The following is a 19,583-nucleotide window of genomic DNA, read 5'->3' on the forward strand; positions in this document are numbered from 1 at the left end:
GGTAAAATAATAAGATGGTGCAGACAGAGATTGTCGCCTCGCTTCGAGTCCTTAGGAAACTATGCAGTTTTTTTTAATGTATTATTTATTACATTGTTACACCAGGAAATCTTAAGTCTTATTACATACAGCCGGGAATAACTATTGGATATAAAAGCGACGTCAATTTACCACCATTACGACCAGGAATACGACTTTCCAGAAGCGGATACTCTGTTTGGACCACCACCCAGGACAATGGATCTAATCCCAGAAGCCGACCCAAAACAAAGGTGCCGCAGAAGGGGCAGACAGAGCGGTCTCCTGGTCAGGCTTTGTAGACGTGCACATCGCCCACCGCTCCCGAGTATACTACTCGCCAATGTCCAGTCTCTTGACAACAAGGTAGACGAAATTCGAGCAAGGGTTGCCTTCCAGAGAGACATCAGAGATTGTAACATCCTATGTTTCATGGAAACATGGCTCCCTCGGGATATGTTGTCGGAATCGGTTCAGCCACCGGGCTTCTACCATGCATCGCGCCGACAGAGATAAACACCTCTCTGGGAAGAGGAAGGGTGGGAGTGTATGATTCATGATTAATGACTCATGGTGTAATCATAACAACATACAGGAACTTAAGTCCTTCTGCTCACCCGAACTAGAAATCCTTACAATCAAATGCCAGCCATATTACCTCCCAAGAGAATTCTCTTCAGTTATCGTCACAGGTGTGTACATTCCCCCTCAAGCAGACACCACGACGTCCCTCAAGGAACTTCACTGGACTCTATGTAAACTGGAAACCATATATCTTGAGGCTGCATTTATTGTAGCTGGGGATTTTAACAAAGCAAATTTGAGAACAAGGCTACCTAAATTCTATCAGCATATTGATTGTAGTACTCACGGGGGTAATACACATGATCACTGCTACTCTAACTTCAGCGATGCATATAAAGCCCTCCCCCGTCCTCCCTTTGGCAAATCTGACCACGACGCCATCTTGCTCCTACCGTCTTGCCAGTACAGGAACAAAGTGGGGTCGCAATACAACGGTTCAGACATGAGACGTATGTGGCAGGGTCTACAGGAAATCACGGACTACAAAAAGAAAACCAGCCAAGTCACGGACACCGATGTCACGCATCCAGACAAGCTTAACACCTTCTTTGACCGCTTTGAGGATAATACAGTGCCACTGTCGCGGCCCGCTAACAAGGACTGTGTCCCCCTCTCCTTCTCCGTGGCCGACGTGAGTAAAACATTTAAACGTGTTAACCCTCGCAAAGCTGCTGGCCCAGACGGAATCCCTGGCCGCGTCCTCAGAGCATGCACAGACCAGATGGCTGGTGTGTTTACGGACATATTCAATCCCTATTCCAGTCTGCTGTCCCCACATGCTGCAAGATGGCTACCATTGTACCTGTACCCAAGAAGGCAAAGATAACTGAACTAAATGACTACCGCCCCGTAGCACTCACTTCTGTCATCATGAAGTGCTTTGAGAAACCAGTCAATAATCATATCACCTCTACCTTACCTGACACCCTAAACCCACTTCAGTTTGCATATTGACCAGACGATGCAATCGCCATCACACTGCACACCGCCCTAGCCCATCCGGACAAGAGGAATACCTATGTAAGAATGTTGTTCATTGATTACAGCTCAGCATTCAACATTATAGTGCCCTCCAAGCTCATCATCAAGCTGGAGACCCTGGGTCTCTACCCGCCCAGTGCAATTGGGTCCTGGACTTTCTGATGGGCCGTCCCCAGGTGGTGAAGGTAGGAGACAATATCTCCACTTCGCTGACCCTCAACACTGGGGCCCCACAAGGGTGCATGCTCAGCCCCCTGCTGTACTCCCTGTTTACCTACGACTGCGTGGCCATGCACGCCTCCAACTCAATCATCAAGTTTGCAGATGACACAACAGTAGTGGGCTTGATTACCAACGACAATGAGACAGCCTACAGGGAGGAGGTGAGGGCACTCGGAGTGTGGTGTCCTGGAAAACAACATTTCACTCAACGTCAACAAACCAAAGGAGATGATCGTGGACTTCTGGAAACAGCAGAGGGAGCACCCACCTATCCACATCAAAGGGACAGCAGTGGAGAAGGTGGAGAGTTTTTAGTTCCTCAGTGTACACATCACAGACAAACTGAAATGGTCCACCCACACAGGCAGTGACGTGAAGAAGGCACAACAGCGCCTCTTCAACCTCAGGAGGCTGAAGAAATTTGGCTTGTCACCCAAAACCCTGACACACTTTCACAGATGCACAATCGAGAGCATCCTGTCGGGCTGTATCACAGCTTGGTACAGCAACTGCACTGCCCTCAACCGCAAGGCTCTCCAGAGGGTATTGTGGTCTGCACAACCCATTCCGGGGGCAAACTACCTGCCTTCCATGACACCTACAGCACCCGATGTCACAAGAAGGCCAAAAAGATCATCAAGGACAACAACCACCCGAGCCACTACCTGTTCACACCGCTACCATCCAGAAGGCAAGGTCAGTACAGGTGCATCAAAGTTGGGACCAAGAGACTGAAAAACAGCTTCTATCTCAAGTCCATCAGACTGTTAAACAGCAATCACTAACTCAGAGAGGCTGCTTTCTACACTGAGACCCAATCACTGGTCACTTGAATAAATTGATCACTAGTTACTGTAAACAATGCCACTTTAAATAATGCCACTTTAATAATGTGTACATATCTTACATTACTCATATTACATGTATATACTGTATTTTATACCATCTATTGCACCTTGCGTGTGCCGCTCGGCCATCGCTCATTCATATATTTATATGTACATATTCTCATTCATTCCTTTAGATTTGTGTGTATTAGGTAGTCGTTGGGGAATTGTTAGATTACTTGTTAGATATTACTGCACTGTCGGAACTATAAGCACAAGCATTTCGCTACATTCGCATTAACATCTGCTAACCATGTGTATGGGACCAATAAACCCCAGAAACAACAGGGGTTCAAACTGTAGAACCCAGTTCCTACATTTTAAATAAAATTTATTTTATCAAACAAAACTATGCTACATTTTATCTCAGGGACCCTCAGGATGACAAATAAGAGCAATATTACTGAATGTAAGTACATTATTTACCTTCAGAGGTGAATGTAACTAACCAGTTGCCGAGATAAAAGTGTTTTGTTGTTGTGCACTCTCCTCAAACAGTGGTATTTTTTACTGTAATAGCTACTGTAAATTGGACAGTGCAGTTAGATTAACAAGAATTTAAGCTTTCTGCACATATAAGACACGCATATGTCCTGTTGGCTGTCACTTACAACGTCATTCTAGTCACATTAGTGCACGTTAGCAACAACAGTCCCGGTATAGGGACACCGATCCCATAGAGGTTTAACAAGTCACAAAATAAGTTGCACGGACTCACTCTGTGTGCATAATAGTGTTTATCATGATTTTTTAATGGCTACCTCATCTCTGTACCCCACACATACAATTATCTGTAAGGTCCCTCAGTCGAGCAATGAATTTCGAACACAGATATAACCACAAAGACCATGGAGGTTTTCCAATGCCTCACAAAGAAGGACACCTATTGATAGATGGGTAAAAAAAAAGCAGACACTGAATATCCTTTTGAGCATGGTGAAGTTATGAATTACAATATAGATGGCGTATCAATACACCCATTCACTCAAAGATACAGGCGTCCTTCCTAACTCAGTTGCTGGAGAGGAAGGAAATTGCTCAGGGATTTCACCACGAGGCCAATGGTGACTTTAAATTAGTTACAGTTTAATGGCTGTGATAGGAGAAAACTGAGGATGGATCAACAACATTGTAGTTACTTCACAATACTAACCTAATTGACCGTCTGAAAATATGGAAGCCTGTACAGAATACAAATATTCCAAAACATGCATCCGGTTTGCAATAAGGCACTAAAGTAAAACTGCAAAACATTTTGCAAAGAATTTAACTTTACGTCCTGAATACAAAACAACACATCACTGAGTACCATTCTTCATATTTTCAAGCATGGTGGTGGCTGTATCATGTTATGGGTATGCTTGTCATCGGCAAGCACTAGGGAGTTTTCTAGGATAAAGAGAAATGGAATAGACCCAAGCACGGGTAAAACCCTAGAGGAAAACCTGGTTCAGTCTGCTTTCCAACAAACACTGGGAGACAAATAGTGTGTATCTCTGTGTATCACCTTGTTAAGAACAACTCATATGCAATCTCTAATATTAAGGAAGTCTCAAAGTTCTGCTCGCCTGAGTTAGAATACATCATGAGAAGCTGTAGACCACACTATTTACCAAGATACTACTAGATTACTACTTCCGGCGCCGACAGAGATGGCCGCCTCGCTTCGCGTTCCTAGGAAACTATGCAGTTTTTTGTTTTTTTATGTGTTATTTCTTACATTAGTACCCCAGGTCATCTTAGGTTTCATTACATACAGTCGAGAAGAACTACTGATTATAAGATCAGCGTCAACTCACCATCAGTACGACCAAGAATATGTTTTTCGCGACGCGGATCCTGTGTTCTGCCTTACAAACAGGACAACGGAGTGGATTCCATGCAGCGACCCAAAAAAACGACTCCGAAAAAGAGGGAAACGAGGCGGTCTTCTGGTCAGACTCCGGAGACGGGCACACCGTGCACCACTCCCTAGCATTCTTCTTGCCAATGTCCAGTCTCTTGACAACAAGGTTGATGAAATCCGAGCAAGGGTAGCATTCCAGAGGGACATCAGAGACTGTAACGTTCTCTGCTTCACGGAAACATGGCTCACTGGAGAGACGCTATCCGAGGCGGTGCAGCCAACGGGTTTCTCCACGCATCGCGCCGACAGAAACAAACATCTTTCTGGTAAGAAGAGGGGCGGGGTGTATGCCTTATGACTAACGTGACATGGTGTGATGAAAGAAACATACAGGAACTCAAATCCTTCTGTTCACCTGATTTAGAATTCCTCACAATCAAATGTAGACCGCATTATCTACCAAGAGAATTCTCTTCGATTATAATCACAGCCGTATATATCCCCCCCAAGCAGACACATCGATGGCTCTGAACGAACTTTATTTAACTCTCTGCAAACTGGAAACGATTTATCCGGAGGCTGCATTCATTGTAGCTGGGGATTTTAACAAGGCTAATCTGAAAACAAGACTCCCTAAATTTTATCAGCATATCGATTGCGCAACCAGGGGTGGAAAGACCTTGGATCATTGTTACTCTAACTTCCGCAACGCATATAAGGCCCTGCCCCGCCCCCCTTTCGGAAAAGCTGACCACGACTCCATTTTGTTGATCCCTGCCTACAGACAGAAACTAAAACAAGAGGCTCCCACGCTGAGGTCTGTCCAACGCTGGTCCGACCAAGCTGACTCCACACTCCAAGACTGCTTCCATCACGTGGACTGGGAGATGTTTCGTATTGCGTCAGATAACAACATTGACGAATACGCTGATTCGGTGTGCGAGTTCATTAGAACGTGCGTTGAAGATGTTGTTCCCATAGCAACGATTAAAACATTCCCTAACCAGAAACCGTGGATTGATGGCAGCATTCGTGTGAAACTGAAAGCGCGAACCACTGCTTTTAATCAGGGCAAGGTGTCTGGTAACATGACTGAATACAAACAGTGCAGCTATTCCCTCCGCAAGGCTATCAAACAAGCTAAGCGTCAGTACAGAGACAAAGTAGAATCTCAATTCAACGGCTCAGACACAAGAGGCATGTGGCAGGGTCTACAGTCAATCACGGACTACAGGAAGAAATCCAGCCCAGTCACGGCCCAGGATGTCTTGCTCCCAGGCAGACTAAATAACTTTTTTGCCCGCTTTGAGGACAATACAGTGCCACTGACACGGCCTGCAATGAAAACATGCGGTCTCTCCTTCACTGCAGCCGAGGTGAGTAAGACATTTAAACGTGTTAACCCTCGCAAAGCTGCAGGCCCAGACGGCATCCCCAGCCGCGCCCTCAGAGCATGCGCAGACCAGCTGGCCGGTGTGTTTACGGACATATTCAATCAATCCCTATACCAGTCTGCTGTTCCCACATGCTTCAAGAGGGCCACCATTGTTCCTGTTCCCAAGAAAGCTAAGGTAACTGAGCTAAACGACTACCGACCCGTAGCACTCACATCCATCATCATGAAGTGCTTTGAGAGACTAGTCAAGGACCATATCACCTCCACCCTACCTGACACCCTAGACCCACTCCAATTTGCTTACCGCCCAAATAGGTCCACAGACGATGCAATCTCAACCACACTGCACACTGCCCTAACCCATCTGGACAAGAGGAATACCTATGTGAGAATGCTGTTCATCGACTACAGCTCGGCATTCAACACCATAGTACCCTCCAAGCTCGTCATCAAGCTCGAGACCCTGGGTCTCGACCCCGCCCTGTGCAACTGGGTACTGGACTTCCTGACGGGCCGCCCCCAGGTGGTGAGGGTAGGCAACAACATCTCCTCCCCGCTGATCCTCAACACTGGGGCCCCACAAGGGTGCGTTCTGAGCCCTCTCCTGTACTCCCTGTTCACCCACGACTGCGTGGCCACGCACGCCTCCAACTCAATCATCAAGTTTGCGGACGACACAACAGTGGTAGGCTTGATTACCAACAACGACGAGACGGCCTACAGGGAGGAGGTGAGGGCCCTCGGAGTGTGGTGTCAGGAAAATAACCTCACACTCAACGTCAACAAAACTAAGGAGATGATTGTGGACTTCAGGAAACAGCAGAGGGAACACCCCCTATCCACATCGATGGAACAGTAGTGGAGAGGGTAGCAAGTTTTAAGTTCCTCGGCATACACATCACAGACAAACTGAATTGGTCCACTCACACAGACAGCATCGTGAAGAAGGCGCAGCAGCGCCTCTTCAACCTCAGGAGGCTGAAGAAATTCGGCTTGTCACCAAAAGCACTCACAAACTTCTACAGATGCACAATCGAGAGCATCCTGGCGGGCTGTATCACCGCCTGGTACGGCAACTGCTCCGCCCTCAACCGTAAGGCTCTCCAGAGGGTAGTGAGGTCTGCACAACGCATCACCGGGGGCAAACTACCTGCCCTCCAGGACACCTACACCACCCGATGTTACAGGAAGGCCATAAAGATCATCAAGGACATCAACCACCCGAGCCACTGCCTGTTCACCCCGCTATCATCCCGGGGGCAGGGCTACCGACGTTAAGGCTAATCTGAAGATGGTGCTGGCTTAAGCTAAAACTGGCGAGTGTAGAGAGTATAGAGATATTGTTATCCACGTCGGCACCAACGATGTTAGGATGAAACAGTCAGAGATCACCAAGTGCAACATAGCTTCTGCGTGCATATCAGCTAGAAAGATGTGTCGGCATCGAGTAATTGTCTCTGGCCCCCTCCCAGTTAGGGGGAGTGATGAGCTCTACAGCAGAGTCTCACAACTCAATCGCTGGTTGAAAACTGTTTTCTGCCCCTCCCAAAAGATAGAATTTGTAGATAATTGGCCCTCTTTCTGGGACTCACCCACAAACAGGACCAAGCCTGACCTGCTGAGGAGTGACGGACTCCATCCTAGCTGGAGGGGTGCTCTCATCTTATCTACCAACATAGACAGGGCTCTAACTCCTCTAGCTTCACAATGAAATAGGGTGCAGGCCAGGCAGCAGGCTGTTAGCCAGCCTGCCAGCATAGTGGAGTCTGCCACTAGCACAGTCAGTGTAGTCAGCTCAGCTATCACCATTGAGACCGTGTCTGTGCCTCGACCTAGGTTGGGCAAAACTAAACATGGCGGTGTTCGCCTTAGCAATCTCACTAGGATAAAGACCACCTCCATTCCTGTCATTACTGAAAGAGATCATGATACCTCACATCTCAAAATAGGGCTACTTAATGTTAGATCCCTTACTTCAAAGGCAATTATAGTCAATGAACTAATCACTGATCATAATCTTGATGTGATTGGCCTGACTGAAACATGGCTTAAGCCTCATGAATTTACTGTTTTAAATGAGGCCTCACCTCCTGGCTACACTAGTGACCATATCCCCGTGCATCCCGCAAAGGCGGAGGGGTTGCTAACATTTACGATAGCAAATTTCAATTTACAAAAAAAAAAAAAAAGACGACGTTTTCGTCTTTTGAGCTTCTAGTCATGAAATCTATGCAGCCTACTCAATCACTTTTTATAGCTACTGTTTACAGGCCTCCTGGGCCATATACAGCGTTTCTCACTGAGTTCCCTGAATTCCTATCGGACCTTGTAGTCATAGCAGATAATATTCTAGTCTTTGGTGACTTTAATATTCACATGGAAAAGTCCACAGACCCACTCCAAAAGGCTTTCGGAGCCATCATCGACTCAGTGGGTTTTGTACAACATGTCTCTGGACCCACTCACTGTCACAGTCATACGCTGGACCTAGTTTTGTCCCATGGAATAAATGTGGTGGATCTTAATGTTTTTCCTCATAATCCTGGACTATCGGACCACCATTTTATTACGTTTGCAATTGCAACAAATAATCTGCTCAGACCCCAACCAAGGAACATCAAAAGTCGTGCTATAAATTCACAGACAACACAAAGATTCCTTGATGCCCTTCCAGACTCCCTCTGCCTACCCAAGGACGCCAGAGGACAAAAATCAGTTAACCATCTAACGGAGGATCTCAATTTAACCTTGCGCAATACCCTAGATGCAGTTGCACCCCTAAAAACTAAAAACATTTCTCATAAGAAACTAGCTCCCTGGTACACAGAAAATACCCGAGCTCTGAAGCAAGCTTCCAGAAAATTGGAACGGAAATGGCGCCACACCAAACTGGAAGTCTTCCGACTAGCTTGGAAGGACGGTACCGTGCAGTACCGAAGAGCCCTTACTGCTGCTCGATCATCCTATTTTTCTAACTTAATTGAGGAAAATAAGAACAATCCGAAATTCCTTTTTGATACATGGTGAAGCCCCAAAATTGCCCTCGCTAGAAGCATGTGTTTCAGACATAAGGAAGTGGATGGCTGCAAACTTTCTACTATTAAACTCGGACAAAACAGAGATGCTTGTTCTAGGTCCCAAGAAACAAAGAGATCTTCTGTTGAATCTGACAATTAATCTTAATGGTTGTACAGTCGTCTCAAATAAAACTGTGAAGGACCTCGGCGTTACTCTGGACCCTGATCTCTCTTTTGAAGAACATATCAAGACCATTTCGAGGACAGCTTTTTTCCATCTACGTAACATTGCAAAAATCAGAAACTTTCTGTCCAAAAATGATGCAGAAAAATTAATCCATGCTTTTGTCACTTCTAGGTTAGACTACTGCAATGCTCTATTTTCCGGCTACCCAGATAAAGCACTAAATAAACTTCAGTTAGTGCTAAATACGGCTGCTAGAATCCTGACTAGAACCAAAAAATTTGATCATATTACTCCAGTGCTAGCCTCACTACACTGGCTTCCTGTCAAAGCAAGGGCTGATTTCAAGGTTTTACTGCTAACCTACAAAGCATTACATGGGCTTGCTCCTACCTATCTCTCTGATTTGGTCCTGCCGTACATACCTACACGTACGCTACGGTCACAAGACGCAGGCCTCCTAATTGTCCCTAGAATTTCTAAGCAAACAGCTGGAGGCAGGGCTTTCTCCTATAGAGCTCCATTTTTATGGAACGGTCTGCCTACCCATGTCAGAGACGCAAACTCGGTCTCAACCTTTAAGTCTTTACTGAAGACTCATCTCTTCAGTGGGTCATATGATTGAGTGTAGTCTGGCCCAGGAGTGGGAAGGTGAACGGAAAGGCTCTGGAGCAACGAACCGCCCTTGCTGTCTCTGCCTGGCCGGTTCCCCTCTTTCCACTGGGATTCTCTGCCTCTAACCCTATTACAGGGGCTGAGTCACTGTATGCCGTCCCTGGAGGGGGTGCGTCACCTGAGTGGGTTGATTCACTGTTGTGGTCATCCTGTCTGGGTTGGCGCCCCCCTTGGGTTGTGCCGTGGCGGAGATCTTTGTGGGCTATACTCAGCCTTGTCTCAGGATGGTAAGTTGGTGGTTGAAGATATCCCTCTAGTGGTGTGGGGGCTGTGCTTTGGCAAAGTGGGTGGGGTTATATCCTTCCTGTTTGGCCCTGTCCGGGGGTGTCCTCGGATGGGGCCACAGTGTCTCCTGACCCCTCCTGTCTCAGCCTCCAGTATTTATGCTGCAGTAGTTTATGTGTCGGGGAGCTGGGGTCAGTTTGTTATATCTGGAGTACTTCTCCTGTCCTATTCGGTGTCCTGTGTGAATCTAAGTGTGCGTTCTCTAATTCTCTCCTTCTCTCTTTCTTTCTCTCTCTCGGAGGACCTGAGCCCTAGGACCATGCCCCAGGACTACCTGACATGATGACTCCTTGCTGTCCCCAGTCCACCTGGCCATGCTGCTGTTCCAGTTTCAACTGACCTGAGCCCTAGGACCATGCCCCAGGACTACCTGACATGATGACTCCTTGCTGTCCCCAGTCCACCTGGCCATGCTGCTGCTCCAGTTTCAAATTCCACCTGACTGTGCTGCTGCTCCAGTTTCAACTGTTCTGCCTTATTATTATTCGACCATGCTGGTCATTTATGAACATTTGAACATCTTGGCCACGTTCTGTTATAATCTCCACCCGGCACAGCCAGAAGAGGACTGGCCACCCCACATAGCCTGGTTCCTCTCTAGGTTTCTTCCTAGGTTTTGGCCTTTCTAGGGAGTTTTTCCTAGCCACCATGCTTCTACACCTGCATTGCTTGCTGTTTGGGGTTTTAGGCTGGGTTTCTGTACAGCACTTTGAGATATCAGCTGATGTACGAAGGGCTATATAAATACATTTGATTTGATTTGATTTGATCATCCAGAAGGCGAGGTCAGTACAGGTGCATCAAAGCTGGGACCGAGAGACTGAAAAACAGCTTCTATCTCAAGGCCATCAGACTGTTAAACAGCCACCACTAACATTGAGTGGCTGCTGCCAACACACTGACAATGACACTGACTCAACTCCAGCCACTTTAATAATGGGAATTGATGGGAAATGATGTAAATATATAAACAATGCTACCTTATATAATGTTACTTACCCTACATTATTCATCTCATATGCATACGTATATACTGTACTCTATATCATCGACTGCATCCTTATGTAATACATGTATCACTAGCCACTTTAACTATGCCACTTTGTTTACATACTCATCTCATATGTATATACTGTACTCGATATCAGCTACTGTATCTTGCCTATGCTGCTCTGTACCATCACTCATTCATATATCCTTATGTACATATTCTTATCCCCTTACACTGTGTATAAGACAGTAGTTTTGGAATTGTTAGTTAGATTACTTGTTGGTTATTACTGCATTGTCGGAACTAGAAGCACAAGCATTTCGCTACACTCGCATTAACATCTGCTAACCATGTGTATGTGACAAATAAAATTTGATTTGATTTGAAGATAGTTTTCATCTATATTTTTCATAGATGTCTATTAACCTAAGACCACACTCACAAGCTTTCTAGGGCCATAAGCAAACAAGAACATTCTTGGCCAGAGGCGGCGCTTCTAGTGACAGGTGACTTTAATGTAGGAAAACTGAAATCCGTTTTACCTAATTTCTACCAGCATGTCACCTGTGCCTCTATTGGTGAAAAAAACTCTAGATCACTTTTACTCCACACACAGAGATGCATACAAAGCTCTCTGTCACCCTCTATTTGGCAAATCTGACCATAACTCTATCCTCTTGAGCAAAAACTCAAACCTATAAGAAATCTAAGATAACCTGTCTAAATGACTACCGACCCGTAGCACTGTAGCCATGAAGTGCTTTGAAATGCTGTTCATGGCTCACATCAACACCATTATCACAGAAACACTTGACCCACTCCAATTTGCATACCAACCTAACAGATCCACAGATGATGCAATCTCTATTGCACTCCAGACTTCCCTTTCTCAGCCGGACAAAAGGAACATCGATGTGAGAATATTATTAATTGACTTCAGCTTAGTGTTCAACACCATAGTGCCCTCAAAGCTCATCACTAAGCTAAGGACCCTGGGACTAAACACCTCCCTCTGCAACTGGATCCTGGACTTCCTGACAGGCCGTACCCTGGTGGTAAGGCCGATAACAACACATCCGCCATGCTGATCCTCAACACGGGGGCCCCTCAGGGGTACGTGCTCAGTCCCCTCCTGTACTCCATGTTCACTCATGACTGCATGGCCAGGCACAACTACAACACCATTAATAAGTTGGCCGATGACACAACAGTGGTAGGCCTGGTCACCAACAACGACGAGACAGCCTATAGGGAGGAGGTCAAAGACCTGGCCGTGTGGTGCTAGGACAATAACCTCTCCCTCAACATGATCAAGACAATGGAGATGATTGTGGACTACAGGAAAAGGAGGACCGAGCACGCCCCCATTCTCATTGACGGGTCTGTAGTGGAGCAGGTTGAGAGCTTCAAGTTCCTTGATGTCCACATAACCAACAAACTAACATGGTCCAAGCACATCAAGACAGTCGTAAAGAGGGCACAACAAAACCTATTCCCTCTCAGGAGACTGAAAAGATTTGGCATGAGTCCTTAGATCCTCAAAAGCTTCTACAGTTTGCATCACTGCCTGATATGGCAACTGCTCGGCCTCCAACCGCAAGGCACTACAGAGGGTAGTGCGTATGGCCCAGTACATCACTGGGGCCAAGCTTCCTGCCATCCAGGACCTCTATACCAGGCGGTGTCAGAGGAAGGCCCTAAAAATTGTCAAAGACTCCAGCCACCCTAGTCATAGACTGTTCTCTCTGCTACTGCACAGCAAGCGGTACCGGTGCACCAAGTCTAGGTCCAAAAGGCTTCTAAACAGCTCCTACCCCCAAGCCCTAAGACTCCTGAACATCTATTCAAATGGCTACCCAGACTATTTGCATAGCCCCCCCAACCCCTCTTTTACGCCGCTGCTAACCTCTGTTATTATCAATGCATAATCACTTCAATAACTCTAACTCTAAATTACAATCACGTCTGTAGCCATGAAATGCGTTGAAAGGCTGGTCATGGCTCACATCAACACCATCATTCAAGACACCCTGGACCCACTCCAAATCACATACCACCCCAACAGATCCACAGAAATGTCATTTTGATCTATCAAATAACTGATGGACACAGTAATATTTCAGTAGTGAAATGAGGTTTATTGGATTAACAGAAAATGTGCAATATGCATCAAAACAAAATTAGACAGGTGCATAAATTTGGGCACCCCAATAGAAAAATCACATCAATATTTAGTAGAGCCTCCTTTTGCTAAAATAACACCCTTTAGACACTTCCCATAGCCTCTAATGAGTGTCTGGATTCTGGATGAAGGTATTTTGGACAATTCCTCCTTACAAAACATCTCCAGTTCAGTTAGGTTTGATGGTTGCCCGAGCATGGACAGCCCGCTTCAAGCTCCTGTTTTTCCCAGTCTCTGTTTTTCTCGTCCTTCTGGTTCTGACCCTTGCCCATCCTGACTCTGTGCCTGGCTGCCTGACCATTCTGCCTGCCACTGACCCAGAGCCTGCCTACCGCCCTGTACTGTTTTGGACTCTGACCTGGTTATGAACTCTTGCCTGTCCCCGACCTGCCTTTTGCCTACCCCTTGGACTATAATAAATATCAGAGCTCAAACCATCTGCATCTGGGTCTCACCTTCTGTTATTATAATTGTACTTAATCCATTTTAAATTCTGGCTGTAACACCACACAAAGTCAAGGGGTATGAATACTTTCTGAATATACTGTAGTTACAGTAGGTGTGCACACTACATAAACAAAGGTGTATGCATTCATATGCGTGTGTGTTAGGTTTGAAGCTGCTCTTACCTGGTCTGTGTTATTCAGCAGTGGAGAACACCTCTCTTTCGGCTGCTTTAGATGGATGTGTGCGTGCTAGTGAAATGAGCAGGCACACAGCTAGTTAATGCCTTCACTGCCGGCTGGGAAACGAAAATCACAAGTTTATGCAAATAATTGCACCATGAAGTGAAACTGTAAAATAACAAAAGTTATGTTTCAATAAGAGTGATACACTTTTAACTACATGTAGCCCAACTTAACCTAACTTTCCTGAGAGTATGATGGAAAGTGTTTAAATGTCCGTAAGCCAACTTCCTTATATGCTTTTTTTCTCTCTCTTTTTTTTGTCTTTCTTGAACCAGTTCTGAAGCTATTTATACACCGCAAATTGATTGGTCATAACTTCCTCATGCACATCTTTAGAGAGAAACTGGGTGCAATGCATGACTGAACTTATAGTGCAATGTTAATGTTGATCTCTGTGAGTTTTTGCACTGCCCCATATACATGTCTACAGAAATTTGGTATCCAGTCGAATCAAATTCTATTTGTCACATGGGCCGAATACAACCTTACTGTGAAATGCTAACTTACTAGCTCTTAACCGACAATGCAGTTCAAGAAATGGAATTAAGAAAATATTTACAGAATAAACTAAAGTAAATGTTTTATAAAAAGTAACACAATAAAATAACAGAAATGAGGCTATATAGAGGTACAGGTTAGTCGAGGTAATTTGTAGATGTAGGTACGTGCAAAGTGACTATGCATAGATAATAAACAGCGAGTAGCAGCAGTATAAAAACAAAAGGGGGGGGGGTCAAAGTAAATAGTCCAGATGGCTATTTGATTAATTGTTCAGCAGTCTTATGGCTTGGGGGTAGAAGCTGTTAAGGAGCCTTTTGGTCCTAGACTTGGTGCTCCGGTATTTCTTGCCGTGCGGTAGCAGAGAGAACAGTCTATGACTTGGGTGACTGGAGTCTTTGACAAGTTTTTGGGCCTTCCTCTGACACCGCCTGGTATATAGGTCCTGGATGGCAGGAAGCTTGGCCCCAGTGATGTACATGGCCGTATGCACTACCCTTTGTAGTGCCTTACGGTGAGATGCAGAGTAGTTGCCATACCAGGCGGTGATGCAACCAGTCAGGATGCTCTCGATGGTCCAGCTATAGAACTTTTTGAGGATCTGGGGACCCATGCCAAATCTTTTCAGTCTCCTGAGGGAGAAAAGGTGTTGTTGTGCCTCTCCACGACTGCATTGGTGTTTTTGGACCGTGATAGACAACTCACGGTTGTAAACTTGAGCGCTGTCAGACACTGGGCTGACAGTTGGGGTAGGTACCAGAAGGTCAGACACTGGGCTGACAGTTGGGGTAGGTACCAGAAGGTCAGACACTGGGCTGATAGTTGTGGTAGGTACCAGAAGGTCAGAAGGTTTTTTGGTGATGTGGACACCAAGGAACTTGAAACTCACGACCCGCTCCACTACAGACCCATCGATGTTAATGGGGACCTGTTCGGCCCTCCCTTTCCTGTAGTCAACAATCAGCTCCTTCGTCTTACTCACGTTGAGGGAGAGGTTGTAAACTTGAGCGCTGCCTCGATAATGCTCATAACCTCAGAGCTTTGGTGGAGCAAATATGTTTCATATTGGACCTCAGACAACAATACGAAAGTTGCCAAAAAAAGTATTTATCATGATGGACTGTGAAAACCCAAGGGATCATCATCTATTAACGTACTGTCCTTACGACCAATTGAAGTCCTTCATTAATAAGAGCATCATTTCCTCCTGCTACCTTTACTGTAATTGTCATTTGAAACCATATCAGCCTGAAGATGACCATGTCAGAGCGGGTCTTAGATTTTCTTCAATTTAAATAATTGAGGATGTGAGGAAGTTCAGATGGTGTTCAAGGTACAAAGTGTTCTGATAGTATGTGTGTACTGCACTCTGCTCCTCTCTGCTTTCCAACCTCAACATCCTGTCCATACCTTTAGTGCCCCCTGTGGGATATAATGTGTTGTTACAGCAGGGATAGGTCCTGACGGAACCCATTTCAAATACTGTAGTACAAATTGTTGTGGGGAAATGTGAGACAATGGTGTGTCAGATGTGCCTCCTCTGGGTTAATAAGAATTTGAATTGGAACTTTTCTTAGTCCAGTCAGCACTCACTCCTTCTCAATATCTCTCCTTGGTCAGTACAAAGATCTGGCACATGCTACTAACTGTACCTCATAGTCCAGTCATAAACAAAGTAGAGGAGCTTCTGAGTGGGATTTAAATGTTACTTTCTGTTGTAATATATTCAGCATCAACCTGTCACATACAAAAACATTTGATTCAACAAATCCAATGAAGACAAATGTGTTCTATTATTGTTAAATGGGTTCTATATTGTTCTATTCTAACACAAACTGACACCACATGTTTAACTGTAAGAAAGCTTTATTAGAAAAGCATTCATTGGCACAGGCAGAGTGGAAGTTAACATTGGCCTAACTAGAATATCAAATGGATTAATGGATACTCTGGATATTCCAGGGTGGCGTTCTCCCTCAAGGGTTAAAGCGGACCATCTTCAGGGAGAGAAGACCCTCAGAGAAGCTAAGGTCAGACACTGGGCTGATATTTGGGATAGGTACCAGAAGGTCAGACACTGGGCTGACAGTTGGGGTAGGTACCAGAAGGTCAGACACTGGGCTGATATTTGGGATAGGTACCAGAAGGTCAGACACTGGGCTGATATTTGGGATAGGTACCAGAAGGTCAGACACTGGGCTGACAGTTGGGGTAGGTACCAGAAGGTCAGACACTGGGCTGATAGTTGGGGTAGGTACCAGAAGGTCAGACACTGGGCTGACAGTTGGGGTAGGTACCAGAAGGTCAGACACTGGGCTGACAGTTGGGCTAGGTACCAGAAGGTCAGACACTGGGCTGATAGTTGTGATAGGTACCAGAAGGTCAGAAGGTCTGCAAGCCATCATCGGACAGAGAATGTCTAACCTGAGCAGGAGGGTGATCCTGGGTGTCAGAGCTGATAGTGAATTGTGGACTGTTATCTCAGGTACGGAAAGGCAAGGGGAAAAATAGAGCACTGTCTTGTATTTTCAATGTTTGTTGCTTGAAAATATGCGCTATGAGCAGTCGTTTTGGTGAATGTTTATTCTCAGCCAACTATAGACCTCTCAACTGCATGTAGTGCGTGGGAGGAAAACAACAACACTTTATTCTAATTGGAGATTTCACAATGTCAGTCAAACTGTAGCTGCACTGTCAAAACTAGCTACATCATAATTTGGATTGCCTTTCTATTAGTAATGATCTTGGGCCTGACACTCTAAACATCGGCTTCCTGGACATTATCTCTTAATTAGAGACAGTAGAATATACAAGTTGCAAAATAGAACTCAATTGAGTGAACATGAAATGTATTTCAATTTGAATGAAATAGGCCTATAGCATAATGTAGGCAATTTACATTTCAATGCAGTCATCTCGGGTTTTAATTTGAAGCATTGTTTGTATCAAGTGCAAAGACATTGGCAACTTTTATTTGTAGTCAACTTTGTTCTGTAGTTATTGGTGGTCTCGGAGAGGCAGATAAACCATGTAATTTTATTCTTAGAGGATATCTCCAGTGTATAAAGTGAGGCGGGAGGATAAAACAGCATCCAACGACGCATTTAGCTGTTCTATGTGTGGTCTGAGGCAGGAGTTAGATTACGAGCGTTTTCAAGTGTTTTGGGAGAAAACGATCGGAGATTTAACGATGGATGCTCCTACGAAGGTTCTGAAGATTAATTTAGTCAAATGCTTTTGGGAAACCGGGCCCAGGTTGATAACTCCTGCTTGCGCCTCCTGCACATCAGATGGCGCCAAAGTGTCCACTGTTTCTTTTCGTCGGAAAAGGAAGCCGACTTTATGAAGCATGCTGTGTTTTGCTCCACGTAAGTGAACGTTTGAGACGCCAGCAAGAATAAGCAAGACCTAGCGAGAAATAAGGCCGTGACCAAGGCGATTTCCAAAATAAAAATGTCGCAATGGTCGTAAAAAATTATACAAATGGTCGAAACTCGTAACATTTTAAATGGAAATGTTAGCAGACTTACATTTTGTTTAACAATTTCAAAAAATCTAAATAGTTAATAGCCTTAATAGCACAAATAATATTATAGCATTGGCAATATTGTTAACAGCATTGAGATGAATGGTTATGATGATAACAACAGCAATAAAAATAACTAAACATTATTTATAATGCTAGTATTATTAATAATAGTAATAGCACTACTACTACCACTAATATTATAAATATAATAATCAACTTTAGAACACATATTTAAATCCTGTTGTTATTTAGCCCATTCATACTACACTACACAATATTCTGTCATTCATTTTGCACTGTACACAATGTTCTGTCATTCATATTGCACTGTACACAATGTTCTGTCATTCATATTGTACTGTACATAGTGTTATATAATTCATATTACACTGTATACAATTTCCTGTACATTGCGTCGCAGTTAATGGGAGTCCATTCTACTCAGGAGCACCTCTAGTTTCCAAATACACAGAATTACACCCCAATCATCGTCACTGCTAATTTTGTGGCCCTTAATTTTGGCAATCAGCTGAAATCCAATCGTTTTTTTCATGTTGTACGTAGATATTACACCGTAAACAATTTTCTGTATATTATATCACAGTAAAAGGGGGGTCCATTCTACTTAGGAGCACCTGTAAACTTGGAAACTAGAGGTAGAAACTAGAGGTGCTCATTTGGAAACTAGATTTGGAAACTAGAGGTGCTCATGAGTTGAATGGACAACTCTTTTACTGTGACACAGTGTACAGTAAATTGTGTACGGTCCAATATGTATGTTTTGCTTGCACCGAATGGCCAGAGTTTGCACATTTTAGACCATTCCATTGGCCCTTAAGTGAAATCTCCACCCACCCGGGGCACCAGGCCATGCAATACAAACTGGCCCTGTGTCCAATATGGAATACGGATTGGATTTCAGCTGGTTGGCTACTTTTTAAGGGCCTCAAAATGAGCAGCGACAATGCTGGGGTGTAATATCTGTGAATTTGGAAACTAAAACTGCTCCTTAGCTGAATGGACCCCCCTTTATATGCATATATATATTTAAATGTAACCTTTATTTCGCAGTAAAAGGGGGGTCCATTCAGCTAAGGAGCTTTAGTATATATATGCTTTATATATATATATATATATATATATATATATATATATATATATATATATATATATATATATATGTTGTGTGTGTGTGTGTGTGTGTGTGTGTGTGTGTGTGTGTGTGTGTGTGTGTGTGTGTGTGTGTGTGTGTGTGTGTACAGTCCAATAAATTATAGAGAACATAGACAAAGAAACATTGCTCACCAAATATATTTTTTAATCATGTAATATATTTTAGAAAATCTTTCAAAAATTCTTTGTATGATAACTATTATACAATATATTAATAATTGTGCACATTTTCCATCATTTTTGCCCTAATTATTAATGTACAAAGTCTTATTCTGAAAGATTCCACAAAGCCGTGACCCGGAAGTACTTATTTGTTCATGTTTAGACAATTATTTTTTTAGACATCATAATTAAAGACATGTTGATGACACTTTTCTACTATTATGTGGGGGACTTTTATTTTGAAAATTTACGAAATGTCGTGA

General features: G+C 44.3%; 1 protein-coding gene across 2 annotated transcripts in view; it reads right to left on the minus strand.

Annotated features, from left to right (window-relative positions):
• LOC112251202 (AMP deaminase 3) overlaps positions 1-14,222 on the minus strand; it is a 29,998-nt gene extending 15,776 nt beyond the window's left edge. For both annotated transcript variants that reach the window (XM_024422035.2, XM_024422034.2), the window contains exon 1: positions 13,899-14,222. The gene's annotated coding sequence lies outside the window, so the exon portion shown is untranslated. The remainder of the gene's footprint in view (positions 1-13,898) is intronic.
• Positions 14,223-19,583: the final 5,361 nt, after the last annotated feature.

The sequence above is a fragment of the Oncorhynchus tshawytscha genome, linkage group LG19 (genome assembly GCF_018296145.1).
Source record: "Oncorhynchus tshawytscha isolate Ot180627B linkage group LG19, Otsh_v2.0, whole genome shotgun sequence".
Classification (NCBI taxonomy): domain Eukaryota; kingdom Metazoa; phylum Chordata; class Actinopteri; order Salmoniformes; family Salmonidae; genus Oncorhynchus; species Oncorhynchus tshawytscha.